Source organism: Eleginops maclovinus, chromosome 1, assembly GCF_036324505.1.
Source record: "Eleginops maclovinus isolate JMC-PN-2008 ecotype Puerto Natales chromosome 1, JC_Emac_rtc_rv5, whole genome shotgun sequence".
Taxonomy (NCBI): domain Eukaryota; kingdom Metazoa; phylum Chordata; class Actinopteri; order Perciformes; family Eleginopidae; genus Eleginops; species Eleginops maclovinus.
This window is the reverse complement of record NC_086349.1, coordinates 6,252,363-6,272,018: the sequence shown is the minus strand read 5'-3', so window position 1 is coordinate 6,272,018 and position 19,656 is coordinate 6,252,363. Positions and strand designations below refer to the sequence as shown.

The window sequence follows — 19,656 nt, the reverse complement described above, 5'->3', positions numbered from 1 at the left end:
ACTTTAATATATTGTGTAATCTCAGGTGGCACCAGCTGTCTCGTTATCATGTCTGGATTGAGGCAATTTCAATAAGAAGGGTGGAAGAATTAGAACACCAAATTTGATTATTCTTCTCATCCTGATTCTCCCCAGTGAAGTATAAAAAAAAAAACGTGAATGCCCTAAATATATGAGCTGTAGCTAACACCTGTAAAACACAGATTGGCTTCCGTTAAATCTGAAAGATAGAAGGGAAAAGCAGTGCCACACGAGTAGGAGTGAGAATACATTATTTTCACATAACTTGCAAATCAAGTGAACATTTAAAGCGATCAAATAGTTGCCCTTTCAGCTGCCAGCACATTAACACCTGCAAATAAGTTTTATTAGCCTTTTCCCAAAACAACTTTTTATACCCACAGTAGTTTCTTTCTAAATGTTATTGTATCCAAGCTTAAATCCAGCAGCAGAGTAAAACTATTCTAATACGTGCACATCCAAGCAGGTGTATGCCTCATTGTCTGTGCTAATGATAAGAAGGTCTGTCCAAAGCAAATTCAGAGGTGAAGTTTTGAGGCTTTTGTACTTCTGCAAAATAACCATCTGAAAGGAGCAGGGATAGAAGTTTTTCCATTTTCTTTTGACATAATTACTTTTCAATAGTGACTGCACTAGTTTCAGTCAATCCTGGCTTTTTATGTCAAAGATAATTAAGTTTGGAGAGGTTAAAACACTTTTTTGTATCTTTCTTTTGCAGGCAATAATTTTTCAGGTAGAGCAAAACATTGTATTGGCAAAGCTGTTTTTCCTAAACAAGTTCAAGGCCTTCCTCAATATCATAAAGGCATGATAATGGTTGACACTGTTTGTCCTGCTCATATCACTACCATGGACTTTGAAAACTTGGCTATCATGTAGAATCTCAGTGCTTATAACGCCTAAATGCACTGAAGTAGTTCTTTAACCTAATAAAGAAAGCGTTTTATTATCAAAACAACATTTTAGTATTGTAATTGAAATTTTTTGGTCTCTTTCCACTTTCCTCTATTTCTTTCATGGCCATCTTCACTTATGTTGGAGTATGTCACTGCTTTTAATTACTGCATTTGTGTTGACAGAAGGAAAAGAGCGTGTTATTAATGTCTATTCTAAAGTGGGGTAGATCCCATGGTACAAACATTTCTCATGTGAGTTTATAGTAATTAAGGTACAGTAGAAGCCACACAATGATTCAGTTGAAGCTGTTAAAAGAAATACTGACATCAGATGTTTCTTTTAGTTATTCTGTAAAGATGATTTACTACTAAAGTGCCCACATGTTGCTGGATAGTGCTTTACATAAACTCCAAATTTATTTTATAGAGGGGTGATTAAATCATAGGCTGTTTTCCCCTGGCCCAATTTTGTTAAAACAGATTTTTGTGGGTTTTTTTGCTCACAGCACACTGAAATACCATTTGGAAACTTTTTAGTTTTGAGTGTCTGGTACAATCTTAAACTGGTTTGTTTTCTGTAGACCAGCTTACCTGGCATTTACAATAACTAGCACTTACAATGGCGTCACAAGATGCACTTAGCTGCAGGTGTTAGGTCTGTAAACGTAATGTTGTTATGGGGTTGTTTGACAAGACATGGCAGGGTCTTTGATGACAATATAAATGGGCCATTATGGCATCATTTTGGATAAAGAGAGCGCTGGGCCACTGCATCTGTGCACTCAACCATCTTGGATCAACACTTGAAAACAGTTGCTCCAATGCTTAATATCAACAGTTTTTAAACCCTGTGCTGTACCTCAATTCGGGACACTTCCCTTGGTACAGTGCCAAATTGTACAATGTGAACACTAGCGCAATGTGTAATTTGATGGTCTAATATGACTCAAATGGCACAGGTCTGCTTAGCCGTTGGTAGCTAGCTGATTGTTGGTGGTATCAAATAGATATAGACTGCTAAATTAACCCAGTACATATCATGTTCATAAAAAACTCAAACATAAACATATTTCTAACTTTTTATTGTTTAGTACTGTGTTCACCGGACAACCGCAATCTTGGCTGGTCCCGCAACTTTCGCTATATAGCCAAGATTTCGTTAGATGATTTGCTTACATTTCAGGTACTGCATTTTGCGGTACAAAAAAGCACTTCTAAATACAAAAGTACAAATATGTAAATGCTGCTATAGAGATAGTGCCATATAATGGTCATGACAAGAAATGGACTCTTTGGTTGCGGTGAAATTGTCAGTTTATTATAATGGAGGGAAATTACCCGGAAGCACCTCAGTGGCAGCCATGATTAGAGCTGTTTGAATTCTCTAGATGAAAAAAAAGGAGCTTTGACACTTCCTTTATAACCTCATTTAGCTTAGGACACACTGGACCTTCCTTTACAAAAGGAAAGGAGAAAATGCTGTCCCACAATGCCTTGTTGCAGCAACTTTTACCGTGACACAACATTCGGTCGTTCACGGAAAAAACGATCGTGGCGCGTTTCATGAAATTTACGGTGCTTATTAAGCAATTTAAAACGTATGCCGTAACTTGGCAATTGTACATCAGCTGTCTGCAGAAGTTAAAATCCCTCTTTAGCCTTCTGCCCTTCACAGGTAAAATTGATTTAAAGTGCATTGTGTCATAGATCAAACATTGCATCAGGTGGCTTCAGTATTTCCTTCGGATCCATGCTCTGTCAGTCCTTAATACAAACTCCCAAACAGAACCAAAAGAAACTTACACCTGCACTCTACTGTAATAATCGTTTGCCTGTGTGTGTGTGTGTGTTCTCCTGATGTCCTTCTCTCTGTTACCCCCCCCCCCCCCCTTTTCCTATGGTGGATAGCCTTGTTTAGACTTTGTTATTGTTTCTTTATGTAATGCTGCTGAGCCAGGGAAGGAATGGCCCTCTGTACAGCACAACAATACAGTGATGGATGAGTGTGGCTGCGGTAATTATATGAGGACCAACAGGTATCGGAGCACAGAGACAGAGAGCAGCGGCCTGCCTGGGGATGATAGCACAGATCAGCTCTGCTCGCCTTTGTTTTGTTTTGTTCTGTTACGAGGCCTGGCACTGGTACAGATACTGTGGTGAACATACACACACACATATACACACACATATACACACACACACACACACACACACACACACACACACACACACACACACACACACACACACACACACACACACACACACACACACACACACACAGCTGCAAAGAGCACGCATTTGCTCCAATGTGTATGGATGCTACAGCATAAGATGCTTTCTGTTTCATACTTGCATCAGTTTGTCATTTTTAAATTATGCTCTGGCAGTACTGTTTCTGATAAACTATCCGGCCAACGGAGTGGTGCAGTGATGACGTTTTCTTTCAGGCTGACTATGAAGTTAGCTTGAAGAACTCGTTCGACAAAAAGCTATGGGTTTATTCATAAAGATTATGGAATACTGCAGGAAATCAGATCTGTAGCAAACACACGTTTAAGATACATTCACGGAGTTTACAACTCTTTCACAGTTGCGTTACTTTAGAATCACCATCGCTAAGCTAAAGGCAGACTCGTTTTTAAAGGTCCCTTATTATGCAAAATGCACTTTTTGATGTCTTTCATACGTAAATATGTGTCCCCGGTGTGTAAGGAGACTCACAAAGTGTCAGAAAATGCAACCCTGTCTCTTTTCCTCCTTACCCACATCTCTAAGAGGGTTAGGATTAGGGTTAGGGTTAGGTTGGAACTTATAATGGGGTTTAAACACGGCAGCGTTTAGCTGAGTTTCTCCGTTAGAAACTTTTCTCTTCAGACAGAGAGCTGCTTGACAGTCTAAAGGGGCGTGGCCAGCTTCAGCTCAGCTCAAATTTAAAGCGACAGTCACAGAATTAGCACTTCAGGAACAGGGCTGAAATAGAGGGGGATGAGGCATGCTACAATGGGGGATCTGTTTGGAATTTTCAGCAAAACAATTCACAGACATGTTTTGTATAGATATTGCCCTACAATATGTTGTTCAAATATAGCATAATAGGAAACCTTTAACATGATGATCATAAGTAGTCTCGTTTAGTCGCTTGTTATGCGTAACCACAGATGCCGGCCTAATTCAAAACCGACCCTGACACACCGCCCCTCTATGACGGAATGAACTAAGTCTGTAGTCACCCTCACACACCAACAGGTGTTTGGTGTTGATACAGGGGCGAGCTTTGGGACAAACTCCCCTCTCTCTAGTAGAAACAGGAACTTTTGCGACCTGTTGTATTGATTTTGAGTCAGCATTTATTAGACAAAAAAATTATAATTTAGAATTGTAACAAAATCTTTCATGGAATTAGTTTTTATAAAACTATTTTTGTTTCTCCTTTTTCCCTAAGTACAATAAATACAAATATAATGTTCTCTTCAATTATTTAACATCTACATGACAATAATGGAGACGCATGAACCGGAACTGGTAAAATGCTGAGTCATTTCCGGGTTCTAGTGCTCATTCCTGCACCACTCTATAAAATCATCGCAGTGACGGAGAGAGCAGAGGATGCCACTTCAAGGTTCTCCCTCTTGAGTGTATTACGGAATTATTGTCGCTAACAGAGACAGACAGATTGAGGTCGGTACACAAGAGAGGCAGATGAGAGAGTGTCTCAGAGAAGATGAAAAGGCTTTGAGGGAGTGCATCCCTGCTGTTACACTGCAGTGTTGCACTGAGTCGAAGGGGATGGAAGGAAGAGTGAACAGACGGAGAAGGAGGGGGGAAATAGTTGTTTAAAGAATATAGGAAAAAATGCTGTTAAATGTTTCGGATGATAAAAGGAGAGAGCAAACAAACATGCAGAAGTGAAAGACAATCAGAGTGAACGAGTGGAATGGGACTTTAATGGTCGGAGTTAAATAAGGGAAGGGACAATCAAGAAATGTTCTCTGCTAAAATTCCCAAAGTACACTTCCTGTACTGTCAAGATATTGCTTTGTATCTGCAGTCCTCAGCAATGCTCTCCTCCAGAGGAACAATTCCTCTCTACGTGGTACAGTTTGATATACTTTCAATAACAATGCATTAGAAAAGATCTGATTCTTTGAAGAAGACAAAGGTACCAGCACATGTAGGAATAACACTTAACTTTAATAATGTTAAAGAACAAAAGTTAAATAGGACATGTGTTCATTGTCAGGTGGCACCAGCTGTCTCGTTATCATGTCTGGATTGAGGCAATTTCAATAAGAAGGGTGGAAGAATTAGAACACCAAATTTGATTATTCTTCTCATCCTGATTCTCCCCAGTGAAGTATAAAAAAAAAAAACGTGAATGCCCTAAATATATGAGCTGTAGCTAACACCTGTAAAACACAGATTGGCTTCCGTTAAATCTGAAAGATAGAAGGGAAAAGCAGTGCCACACGAGTAGGAGTGAGAATACATTATTTTCACATAACTTGCAAATCAAGTGAACATTTAAAGCGATCAAATAGTTGCCCTTTCAGCTGCCAGCACATTAACACCTGCAAATAAGTTTTATTAGCCTTTTCCCAAAACAACTTTTTATACCCACAGTAGTTTCTTTCTAAATGTTATTGTATCCAAGCTTAAATCCAGCAGCAGAGTAAAACTATTCTAATACGTGCACATCCAAGCAGGTGTATGCCTCATTGTCTGTGCTAATGATAAGAAGGTCTGTCCAAAGCAAATTCAGAGGTGAAGTTTTGAGGCTTTTGTACTTCTGCAAAATAACCATCTGAAAGGAGCAGGGATAGAAGTTTTTCCATTTTCTTTTGACATAATTACTTTTCAATAGTGACTGCACTAGTTTCAGTCAATCCTGGCTTTTTATGTCAAAGATAATTAAGTTTGGAGAGGTTAAAACACTTTTTTGTATCTTTCTTTTGCAGGCAATAATTTTTCAGGTAGAGCAAAACATTGTATTGGCAAAGCTGTTTTTCCTAAACAAGTTCAAGGCCTTCCTCAATATCATAAAGGCATGATAATGGTTGACACTGTTTGTCCTGCTCATATCACTACCATGGACTTTGAAAACTTGGCTATCATGTAGAATCTCAGTGCTTATAACGCCTAAATGCACTGAAGTAGTTCTTTAACCTAATAAAGAAAGCGTTTTATTATCAAAATAATAAAATATTATTATTATTGCGTGTCTACAGTGTGACATGTTTACCTGCTTTAATGTTCAAAAAGCTCTTTATTTTTCTCACACTGCCTGTGCTGCAGCACTCTTTCACCTCTGTCTGAAACCAGAGCCCAGTCTGATTTGTTAGCTGGCCAGCTCCATTGTGATTGGTCTACCAGCTAAGAAATGTCCTTCCCCTTTGACTATCACGTACCATATGTTGGAGCGCTAGATCACCCAATTACTGAAGTAAACAAAGGATTCCAATCGAAGCGCCCCCAGAGTTTTGCTTTTGCAGACCATTAAAAAACAACATTATATGGCCTTTTTTTAACTAGAACTCAACGGAGCATTTCTGCAAGAGACCTAAATTGACCATCTAAAAGTTCTGCGGTGTGTGCTGCTAACAACATTTAAGACTGTACAGTGTTTCAATCACTCATTTAAGTTTGCAGCTTACATCAGCCTTCACTTTCTGTGTGTAACAACTTTCTCTCTACACTTACTACAGATGCTCTGTGTATGAATGAAATACAAGTTTGAATCATGCACACATCAAGGCTAGATTACAAACCAACCTGTCAGACATACCATATGTTGTTGTAAATCACAGAAGAAGCTCAGCTGAATAAGAAATTTCAGGTTAGGTTGCAGTTACTTTTAAGCAGCTGTAGTTGTGGGATGGTGCATGCCAAGGAAGAAAAATGTTTCTTCCGCTTGACAGTCTTTTAAAACATTTTACTTTGCGTATATTTCGTAAGTTGCTTTGAAATTAAAAAATGTTTTGCTAATGGAAAGAGTTTGGAAATATAAATATTTAACCTCGGCAGGGCCCAGGAAGCAAACTAGCCTCTCTCCATGTACAATTCTACCCCAGCCACGTCCCTACAGACAGTTTTTCACCATCTTTCATAATTACCTCCAGGCTGACACTATCCGGAGGGACATGCACGTGCACCTGCATTTATAGAAGAGCCCATAGGAATTCCCTCTCCCTGAAAGGACCTGTTATTAGCCAGAGCTTCCCTTTCATGATCTAGCTCTTCCAAAGCCTGAAAACAGAGTAAAGAGGAGAAGCAGAAAGCTCGTTTTCTCTAAGGGCCTTTGTCCACATTGCACCTTTTTTGGCAAACAAGCATTGTCCCGTTGGATTTTATTATCTGTTTTGTTTCAATACGTTTTTTAAATTGTTTTTAACCACTCTTCACTGTCGGGAAGACTCTTGTTCTCACACTTTGTATGAATAAAGCAAGGAGGATGATTCATGGCTCATTCTTCTGGGCTCTGGTTTCAGATGGACAGAGGTGCTGCAGTACAGGCAGTATGAGAAAAATAAAGCGCTTTTTCAACATTAAAGCATGGAAACATGTCCCAGTAGAGGAACAAAATACAAATATTAACCTGAACATTTGCATATTATGATCCTTTATAAATAAAAGTATGGTTGAATTAATCATAGTTGGGAAATTTCAGAGTTTTTTTTCATCAGTTATTCGCCCAAAAGTATCCCATTTGACCTCAACACCAGTAGCTCTCCATAGAATAACCTAAAGACAAGAGACTCAACAAATGTCATGTCATTCACTGTCTTATCTTGTATACAATTTGGAAAGACGCTGCCCCCGCATAAAAGGCCCTCTGTGGACCTAAGACAAGTTTAACTATGTGATGCTGAAGGATAATTATTACATTGTTGACCAATGATGTAAAAAGAATCTCCCTACCTCAGCTTCAAGTCTAAAAAAAGAAACAAAGCTCACCTCCATGACCTCCAAATTTCCCTGCCTCCCATTCCCCACTGCACCCCCGCTTCATCTGACCTCAAAGTCATTGAAGTTCACTTGGCTGTCGTTTATTAGCCCATCCTTCTCTCCATGTCCCGCAGAACAAGGTTGTCGCTCTGATGCAGTGCCGTTCATCATCGTGCATATGTTCTTACGCTAATCTAAGCACACCATAACAAATGAGCTGATTATCCACACGTGTCTCTGAGTGGGGGTGCAGGGGTGGAGTGTGTGTGTGCCTTATTGTGTGTATGGCAAAGAAGGAATAGGCATCGGGAAAAGGTGTATAACGGGGAAGGAACAATCCATATATCATACTGTAGCAGGTATACCCACTCTCCATCATCCCCAACAAACCCCCACTCACTGGAGAGCAGCATGTAGCCAGCAGCCCCGACCAAGTGCCTCGATGCACACACACACACACACACACACACACACACACACACACACACACACACACACACACACACACACACACACACACACACACACACACACACACACACATATATATAAATACACCTACACACACCAGTAGACAGCAGCCCCTGGAGCTCGACCTACATTGAGCGTCCTCCTGCGTCTGATCTGACTATTCATCACCACATGGCACCCAGTCCCCCACTGGGAGGGAGGTGGGGTTGTTTTTGGGGGAGAGAGAGGGAGATGGGGACATGGAGTGGACAAAAAGTGTGGTATGCTACAAAGCGTAGGACAGGGCGTCCTCTGAACCTCCAGAACAATGGGACCTTCACACTCAGTGCTGCTGGGTAAAGCACTTCATGAAGGATGCAGGAAGCGGGCCGAACCCAGGCATGAGGTTTACATGGACCAAAGCTTCAGAAGCCGCCTGAAGGGAGTGGGCAGATGTAACCGATGTATTCATTTATCATAATTATATTTCACCAATACTCCACTTCTATTCATATTTTCTTTGTAAATTCTTGTTATTGTATATTTATTTTTGGGAGCTTTTATTTTGATAAGTATGCTTTTATTTTGTGACTCTAGACATCGTTAGTTCCGGTAGATTCGCGCTTCTTTCCTCAGTCTGCTTCAGACTCCGCTGATGAGAGCTGAGTTATACGTGTAAGACTGTAAACATTGAGTTAAACTTGTAAAAGAAAACAGTTAACAGAGGCTCAAATTGTATTTTGCTCAAGTCACAAATACTTTTCGATGTTAACGGAAGGTTTGTTGCCCTGTGTGGATGTATTTTATTATCATGTACAGCACTTAAGTCAAATTCGCTAGCTTACTGAACTCAAGTTAAGCTAATAGAACACGCACATGGTTTCTCATGCAGTTCCCGGTCTCTGTTTTTCCCTTTTAAGGTGTGCATGTTGAGACCCTGTGGAGTGAACTTGCTGTTTTGATGTTATTGTGTTTCACACAGGTATGTGATCTGTCTTTCTGTTTGTGTTTCTATATTAATAACTTGTAACTTTTATAACAGAATAATATACATGCCATGCTCAGTCGGCTTCAGGCTCCGCTGAGGAGAGGTGTGCATGTTGAAACCCTGTCGAGTGAAGTTGCTGTTTTGATGTTATTGTGTTTCACACAGTCTGAAGAAAATAAATCTTGGTTGGCAAGGCAGAAGATCTCCTCATCTCATTCCACATCATCCAAAACACAACGCAGAGTTCTAACAAATTGACGTGTCAGACCAGACCGGTTACACAGAGGTCAGTCCCAACATTATATAAGGGGTTGTTAGAGAATATTTTGCTTAGGTGTTTAACTTATGACCTATCATCATTTTGTCGTTCCTCAGTCTTTATTCCCATGGCATAGTTTTTCAGCCTTGGTGTGTTGTAATCTCCCTTAAGGAAGGGCAGCTTGGGCGCTTTGTTGATGCCAGTTTCTGACCGAGCACAAGTTGACATGAAATAGTTTATTGTTCAGGGATGTTTAGAAGCCCTTCTTATCTGGAACATTGGTTCCCTGGCGTACACTTTTATCCCCATGTACAACAGCTTTAGTTAGATTCAAGGCTTTATTGATCATATGCACAGCATACACACCGTATATGTTGGCAATGAAAATCTTATATCCCATGCTCCTCCAACAACTCAACATACATGGTGCAAATAAGATAAATAAAATAGTGCAAAAAGAGAGAAGAATATTTACAATAACAACAATAAAGATTTGAGGATGTAAAATATATACATATGTGGAATACATTGAAAGTATTTAAATACACTCTACAGTAATTTAAATACTTTCCACCAGGGGTGTCAAACTCATTTTCACCGAGGGCTACATCAGCATAATCTTTGCCCTCAAAGGGCCAGATGAAACTTATAAATGTAACTAAATGCAATATAAAATAAATGTAACCACTCCTTAATGTTAAATAACTCTGTATTACTTATTCAAGTTACAAATATTACATATATATTTGCATAAATGTAAAAAAAATATGTTTGCTTGTTGCTCTGTTATTATAACATAAAACCGTTTCATTTGGCAGGTTATGAAACCCTCATTACTCCATCAATCAACGATCAAACTTTCCCAAGTGAATAAAGAAAAATAACATCAAACACAAGTTATGACATTAACTTTGTTCAAAGCTTGAAATAACTAAAACCAACAATTGTGAGCTGCTAAGAACATGTGTGACAGATGAAGCATTTTACAAAAACAAATGGCTGCACACAGCCTTGCAGGGGGCACACATCCAACTAATGAGAGATGGTTTGATTACAGTAAACATTTGTCTGCATAAACACATAACACCTGCAAACACTAAATACATTGCTACACATATAAAGTAGTATATGTAATAAACTCAAAATAACAAAATAAGGGTTGTCTCAGTTCACAACTATATTGGTCAAGTTTTTAGGTTAGTTTTTAATGAGGAGATGCTGCCTGTCCTTGAACACACCATGTGGATCCCCTCTCCACCATCCTCATCCACTGACCATGTTCTGAAAATAACAAACACAAAACAAAATGCAAGCACAATCATTAAATTGCACATAGTTGAACTATTCTTCTTCTTGGTTGAATTGCATTTTATTAGGTTTTTAAAAATGCTTACCAACGTGTTTTCTGACCAGATGTCTGACACCGTTTTTCCGTGGCCAGTGTGTCAATGTCTGGTTTTAGGTCCTGTGCTGTAGCAATCCGTAGAACAGCGTGGAGGTTGTCGTCAGTGATGCGTGATCTGTGCTTGTTTTTGTTTAGATTCATTATTGAAAACATCTGTTCGCACAGATAGGTGCTCCCAAACATAGACAGAATACGGGCAGCATGAAGTCGAAGCTGTGGCATGAAAGCAGGGGGCAGTAGACGGTAAAAGTCCTGGATTGTAGCATCCTGGAACTTTGCTCTTAGGCCACTATCGCTTTGAAGCTCTATTAACTCCATCTGAAGGTGTTGGGGTGCAGTACACACGTCGGTGGTGAAAGGACTGGCAAAGATGGCAAAGCCAGAGTGCTGTGCTCTGGAGTCAGATAAGCGCCGATCAAACTCATTCATCAACAGGCTCAGTTTGGTAGCCAACTGAGCACATGAGAAAGTACCGGGACATGAGGCTGAGATGCTCTGACAAACAGGAAAGTGGGCAAGATTGTCCTGTTTCACTTGGCACATCCATAGGTCAAGTTTAGGCTGGAAAGCCGTGATCGTGTCGGACATCTGCCTGATGACTTGTTTGCGTCCCGGCAGCTTCTGATTCAGTTGGGCGAGATGCTCGGTTATGTCACACAACATAGCAAAGTCACACAGCCAGTTTGGATCTGACAGTCCAGACAAGGGTTTTCCTTTACACTGCATGAAAAGAGCAATGTCTTCCCTAAGCTCAAAAAATCGTTTGAGGACTTTGCTCCTACTCAGCCACCTTACTTCTGTATGGTACGGCACGTCTCCGTGCTCCGAGCCCATCTCCTGCAAGGACAGCTGGAACTGACGATGATTCAGGCCACGCGCCCGAATGAAGTTCACTGTCTTCATGACCGTGGTCACTGTATCATCCACCCCCAGCACCTTCCCGCACAAAGCTTCTTGATGGATAATGCAATGATACGTTATCAGAGGCGTGTGACAGTTACTTTCTTGCATTTTCTCCTTCATTAGTCCAACCAAGCCCACTTTTCCTCCACACATTGCAGGTGCACCGTCTGTAGTTAATCCCACCAAGTTTTCCCAGGGTAATGCATTTTTACTGACGGACTTCTCCAACCCATCAAAAATGTCCCGTCACGTTGTGTTCCCATGCATGGCAGCCACATCCAACAGCACCTCAGCGACAGAGAGGTCTGACTTCACGCCTCTAATAAAATTAGATAGCTGCGCTGTATCCGTGTTGTCTGTGCTTTCATCAACAGCTAATGAAAAAGCTATGTAGCTGCGTGTCTCTTCGGCCAGCTGTGTTGCCAGGTTTCCTGCTAGTTCCTTAACTCGGTCCGCGATAGTGTTTCTTGATAAACTGAAGCTCAGGATCCAGTCACAGAGGGCGCTGTTGAGCCCGAAGTCCCTGAGCTTAATGATGAGCTTGGAGGGCACAATGGTGTTGAATGCTGAACTGTAGTCAATGAACAGCATTCTCACATAAGTCCAGGTGGGAGAGGGCAGTGTGGAGGGTGAGGGAGATGGCATCATCCGTGGACCTGTTTGCCCTGTAGGCAAACTGCAGGGGGTCCAGTGTGTCAGGGAGGGATGAGGTGATAAAAGTTTTGACTAACCGCTCAAAGCACTTCATGATGATGGAGGTGAGTGCAACTGGGCGGTAGAAATTGAGGCAGATGGTTTTGTCTTTTTGGGGACAGGGACAATGATGGACTCTTTAAAACATGTGGGGACTACAGACTGGAGCAGTGACCTATTGAAAATGTCTGTGAACACATCTGCCAGCTGAACTGCACACACCTTGAGATCACGGCCAGGGATGCCATCAGGTCCAGGAGCCCTGTGTGCATTGATCCTTTTCAGAGATCTACACACATCTGCACTGGTTAAAACCAGTGAGCAGGGATCCTGGGCCTTCTGTGCCTCCACAGCCGGGGGCTTCTCAAAGCGTGCATAAAATGTGTTCAGTTCATGTGATGCAGACACTTCCTCAGCACCACTCGTTGTCTTTTTGTAGTCTGTTATTGTTTTTAGTCCAGACCACATGTTTCTGGCGTTGGAGCCCTTGTAGTTAGACTCCACCATGTCCCTGTATTGTCTTTTCGCACTGCTAATAGCTCTCCGGAGTGCATACCTGGAATTCCTGTACTCATCCAAATCACCGCCTCTGTGCGCGATGGCCCGTGCTTTAAGTTTAGCTCGGACCTCGCCGTTTATCCAGGGCTTCTCATTTGGGAATGTCCGTACAGTAATCCGCGGCACGACGTCATCGATTTGCCGATGTAGCAAATGACCGCGTCAGTGTGTGTGTTTATATCGTCCTCCTCAAACACACACCACTCCGTGATGCCAAAGCAGTGGCGGAGAGCAGAGTCAGACTGCTCGGACCAACGCTGCACTGTCCTCGTCACAGGTCGGTCCCTCTTCAGTCTCTGCCGGTAAACAGGGAGCAGAAGAAGAGATATGTGGTCTGACTTGCCGAAGGGGGGGCGGGGGAGGGCTTTATATCCATGCCGGAAAGGACTGTAAACATGGTTCAGTGTATTTCCACCGTGCGTGGGGCAGCTGACGTGCTGATAGTATTTCGGCAGGACTTTCTTCATGTTGGCTCTGTTAAAATCCCCGGCCACAATAAATGCAGCCTCTGGCCGAGAAGTCTCTGTCCTGTCGATAATCCCATACAGCTCCTCCAGCGCTGTGTTGTTGTCAGCGTGCGGCGGAACATACACTGCTGTTAAAACAACAGATGTGAACTCCCTCGGCAGATAAAAAGGCCGGCATCCGATCATGATGTGCTCTAGGCTGGGAGAACAGTCCGAAGATTTATTTCCACATCTGAGCACCAGTTGTTGTTAATCATGAAGCAGACACCTCCTCCCTTGCTCTTCCCTGAGTTTATTGTCCGGTCCTGGCGATGAATGGAGAATCCGTGTGGAGCAATGGTGGCATCCGGTATCGTGGGGTCGAGCCAAGTCTCTGTGAAAACCAAAACATTACAGGTCTTAATGTCCCGTTGAAATGCCATCCTAATTCAGGATTCATATTTGTATAGTCGGCAGATGAGAAATATTGATTATACACTCTGAACTGGTTAAAAGCTCGGACTGCAGTGGATATCTTCAGAATTGGTCGGGCAACCGCTCTGTCAACTCGTGGTTGCAACACATGTCTTGTCAATTCTCCGGCAGTTAACTTCATAATAAACCTTCAGTGTTCGCCATCAAATTTCCAGCTCTTCCATGTCCCTCTGAGTTTCGTCTCGATTGCTCCAGAAGATTCCATCACAGGGGGTAACCAACCTTCCACTAGCTTTTTTAACTCAGTCCATTTAGAGTTTATACTGTTTCTCATTTCTGAATTATTTAACGTGTTCCTGGGGATTATCCAATGAAAAAATACATGTTTTTCTGTTCTCTAGTCACCTCACATAATACCTTTTGAAGTCACTTCCTCTACCCATGTACGCCAGGATATAGTTGCGTTTATCTATAGTATGTTATTTGTAGCCATGCTAGCAGCATAGCTCTGGGTGGCAATGTCTTTTTGTCTGTTGGTCCAAGACATTTTGATCCAGACCGTTTTAGAGTGGTGGAGGAACGAGTCCTGAAACCCGGAAGTGAGCATTTTACCACTTATGGTTCCCTCGTCTCAGAGTCAATGGAATTTCTCCAGAGGATTTTAGAAAATAGCTCAAAATAAGGTCTGTGATTGACACAAATTTAAGAGACGGATCACGTTTTGTTCTACGACATGAACTACTTCGGCAGTCACCCTGGGGATTTTTGAAGAGTTTACGTGTCTGAAAAACAATGGTTGTTAACAAGTGGCTGAATAGGACTACAGAAGTTGTCGAGGATGTTGTACGTCATCACGCCGAACACGTAAACACTACCGTTCAGTTTGTTTAAAACAGTCAGGACTTCTAAACTCAGTGCGGCTAAAAGGAAAAGCTCTGTTAAAATATGCAAGCGCGCGAGTCGACGATAGTGACGTTGAAGTTGTGCGACCCTGCTGTACTCGTCTGTAGTTTGTTTATAGCGTGACTTTAGCATTTTGCTTCTGGAGATTAGATTTATGCTTCGAAAATTATTTAAAAAAAGGATAGATGTGGAAATTATCCGGCTGAACAAAACGTGCGTTTATCAACAGGTTGGTTTTCCACGGATCTTATTTTTTACAATATTCCAAAAGCCTATGGAGAAATTGCATTGCTTTTTTGTCTAGGAAACCCATGCGCAGCTTACTTTCGGGTCGGCCTACAAAAATTTGTCATCCCTGCACCACCCTTTATCTCAACAATTACAGGTAATTGTAAAATTTGACTTTGGCGCCAAAATCCAATGAGTCTTTTGTTGCTGTGCACTGTCACTCCTCTTGTGGAGCTACACAGGTGTTTGTTTAAGGCATGAGGTAAATATCTCTGCTTTTTAATAATTTGAAAGAAAATATGTGAATAAAAGGTATGCATTCAAAACAACCAAATGGCTAAAAGAACAATTGCTATTTCTTTTTTTAAGAAACCATCTATTTAAATTTCTTAAATACATTTCGGACTCTTTCAACTATTTCTTCGTCATTTTCCTCTAACATTTGTTGCTAATTATACAGAGAATGTTATTTTTTCTCCTGCCTGCTGCCTTGGAAACAATATGTAGTTCATGCAACATCACACATCACAGTCAAAGTCACAGAAAAAACCCAGTGGACTTTGCAAAGTTTAAGCTTCGTTAGTGTCGGAAAAGTTGCATCTAAGTTAAAGTTCTAACCATTTTATTCATGGTTTTCTCTTGACATTTGTGCCTATATAACAAGACCCGGGAGACTAATTGGTCACAGTGTGAAAGTCCTCTCAGCCACCGTAAAGGACTGTGATACGAGTCTGGCTTAACTGCACTGATTGGGCCGCTTTAATATAAGAAGGTGAGAACAAACAAGCATAAAGAACCCAAACTTAGTACCTTTGAAACAGAAAGCGGAATGTATCTTAGACACATCATTAATTTATTTGAGAAACTTGCCTCTGTCACCGTCAGTGGGATAAAAATCAAGCAATTTTTTGGGAGACTTAGAATCTCTGTAGGACACTGCCAATCGAAACCAATCATTTTAGCTCTATTTGCTGGGCCTGGTGATTGCACTGGTCCTGACTGATTGCACTGATTGGAGAGTTTGAACATGATGGGATGATAGGACAGAGCCAAATAAGCATTTTACAAGAATAGGCTAGTTCGACAATAACGTCTCCATTTTAAATCCCAACCCAAGCAGTTTGTTTATCTCATATGATTTCAGCTATTTCACTTAAAAACATTTCAGCGAGTGATTTTGAAGAGCATTCGTTGATTAATTGATTTAGTCTGTCTCTTATTTGCTGTCGCGGATATTCTCCATATCACAAGTTCATGTCTGTGATCAAATAGGCAACATATTACAACTCATTATTATCCAAGTGAAAGATTTCCCCCGGAATAGTATCTGATTTCCCTTATACGCACTTTCATGTCAGAGTTTGGATGTGTACATTTTGTCTCTTATCTTAACTAAGTAGCCCAGGGTACTTATATATCTCAGGCAAATTATTACTTGAGGAATGAAAAGGTTCATTTTCAATCTGCTTGGAGACAGGAAAACTTCACTCTCTCTAAAGTTCATGTTGAATCAATATGTTGGCACCTAGGCTTGTTTTGAAATGAATGGCAGCGTAGTTACATAATTCAGTTAATTTCAGAGCTTTTATAAGGGCACAAATCATGGGGGACCTTTTAATAAAACTCAATATACAGTGGTATGCAAAAGTTTGGGCACCCCTTAGGAAAACCACTGCATCAGTTTGTCACTTGCTGAGCTTTTGAAGCAGCAACTTCATTTTAACATATGTTATACCTTATGGTAACAGAAACATCTCAGTAGTGAAATAACTTTTATTGGTCAAACAGAAACATGTTTATGTGCATTCAAACAAAAATAGGCATGTGCATAAATTTGGGCACCCCTAAGAAATAATTCCATTAATATTTAGTATTGCCTCCTTTTGCTGCAATAACGGCCTGTAGACGCCTCCTGTAGCCACAGACAAGTCCCTTAAGCCTGGCAGGTGGTATTTTGGCCCATTCTTCCACACAAAACGTCTCCAGTTCAGTCAGGTTTCTTGGCCTCCGTGCATGGACAGCCTTCTTCAAATAAATCCATACATTTTCAATGATGTTAAGGTCTGGGGACTGGGATGGCCATTCCAGAACATTGTACCTGTGCTTCTGCATGAATTCCTTGGTGGATTTTGATCGGTGCTTAGGATCATTGTCCTGCTGAAAAATCCAACCCCGGCGTAGCTTCAACTTTGTGACTGACTCTAGAACATTCTTGTCAAGAATCTCCTGGTACTGTAAGGAATTCATGTGGCCCTCAACTTTAACAAGTTTTCCAGTACCTGTGCTAGCCACACAGCCCCATAACATGATAGATCCTCCACCAAATTTTACAGTGGGCAACAAGTTCTTTTCATTGAATGCAGTGTGTTTTTTTCGCCATGCATACCTGTTCATGTTATGACCAAATAACTCAATCTTGGTCTCATCTGACCACAGTATTTTGTTCCAAAATGCTTCTGGCTTGTCCAGATGTGCTTTTGCATACCTCATGCGACTCTTCTTGTGATTAACACTCAGGAAAGGCTTTTTGCACATCACCCTTCCAATGAGCTCTTCCTGGTGCAAAGTACGCTGGATTGTGGAACGGTGAACAACTACACCATCAGCAGCCAGATGTTGTTGTAGTTCTCTGGAGGTGGTCTGTGGCTTCTCTGTGACCATTTTCACCATCCTTCGCCTGTGCCTTTCCCCTATTTTTGTCGGCCTACCACATCTTTCCTTCACACGGACTGTTCCTGTGGCCTTCCATTTCACAACTACGTTTCTGACTGTGGAGACAGACAGTTTAAACCTGTCAGATAATTTTTTGTACCCTTCTCCTAATTTATAATGTTGGATTATCTTAGCTTTCAGGTCAGTGGAGAGTTGTTTTGAGGTCCCCATCTTGCCACTCCCTAAGAAAGAACCTAGGCCAGGCACAGCCAGCTATTACCTATGTTAAATAGCCTTTTTCATGATTGGTTCCACCTGTCTTTGTAATTGAAGGTCTAATGAGCTAATCAAAGCAATTTTGTGCAGCAACCTGTCAGCTATAAATCCGTACAGGTGTTGAAATGAATGCTATTTATAAGGGTGCCCAAACTTTTGCACATCCCATTTTTTGCATTTTATTTTATTATAATAAAACTATGTAATGCTACCCTAAGAATTTTGGTCTGGAAAACACTAAAACGTGTACATCTTTGTAGGAAAACAAATGTTGTTGCTGTGATCTTCTATTATAAAGGAAAAGCAAATTGTCATGAAATCTCAGAGGGGTGCCCAAACTTTTGCATACCACTGTATAATCGCTAAACATTAGGAGAAAAGTGTACTCTTACCAAGGAGTAACTTATAATTAATACAGAAAGCAAGATAAAAACTCTGAACATGTAAATAACTGGGTCATTCGTCGGTTATTAGATCTGGTCTGCGGGATGCGTTCAAAGGCAGCACTTTGAAGGCTAAACAAGGATAGCATGTCTCTAATAACTTTGTGACCTCAGGATACTATGTTGCTTATGTTCTCTCCAGTAACAATCTCAAAGCACTTGTTCTTTGGTTGCATAATACTCATCGTTGAAAATTGCATTTACATTTTAAATCATGGAATTAATAAATAAGTTGTGTTTTTTTTCATCGGTTTTTCACCCAATATTGTCTACTCCATTTGACTTCAGCACCAGTTGCTGTAGAATAACCTAAAGACAAGAGACTCGACATGTGGCGTGATTTCTTGCTCCGTGTTTTCATGCTGTGTTAAGCATCAGCCAGCTTTCTGAAGGAAACCCTTAAAACGATATGTTTGCAAACATCCACTGACACAAGAGTACCCTTTAAATTCCTGATGAGCTCTAACCAGTGGTCTTTATGATTTCAGTCTTTGATCAGTTGTTGATATACGTATTAACTAGATGCACCACTCATCTGAGTTATTTTTTCTGCATCATTTTGACCTCTAGCAACGAGTTATTCTCCGGATGTGTGTTGGTATTTTTGGTGTCGGTTTTTCTGGTTTCCGCAGAATTTCTAAAAAACAATTGGCCCAATTTGCAAGTTTGTAGCATGAACAAAGACAGAACTCACTACTTTTTTCAATGAATCAAAATGACAGTGTGGATGCACACATTATTCTTTCACTTTACAGAAACAACCTTGGTGGAGTTGTGCATTCCTGGTTAATTCTGTGGCCTTTTCTTTTTTTTATATGTAAATACGATTTTTTTTTTCTTCATTGAAGTCCCATTCTTCGAAGCCACAGTTAATTTATTTGGACACTCAGCAGGCTGTGAGAGCTCTGTATCAAGGGAAACAGTTATATCAATGCATGCACATTATTAAAAAGCCTCATACATTGCATTTCGCACAACAAAGCACAGGATAGGTCTGCTTTCCACAAGGGCGTGTTGATTGTTAGGTTGCAGATTCATCTAATTTTCACTGGGATGTCACCAGGTGTTGATATTTTATATTGTTACATCTGTAGAATGGATACAGCTCTGGAAAAATGAAGAGACCACTCGAAATTGTTCTTAAATCTTTATCTC

The 19,656-nt window shown here is 40.9% G+C and overlaps 1 pseudogene; it reads right to left on the bottom strand.

Annotated features, from left to right (window-relative positions):
• Window positions 1–10,949: 10,949 nt before the first annotated feature.
• Window positions 10,950–13,494, bottom strand: LOC134862782 (general transcription factor II-I repeat domain-containing protein 2B-like; annotated as a pseudogene).
• Window positions 13,495–19,656: the final 6,162 nt, after the last annotated feature.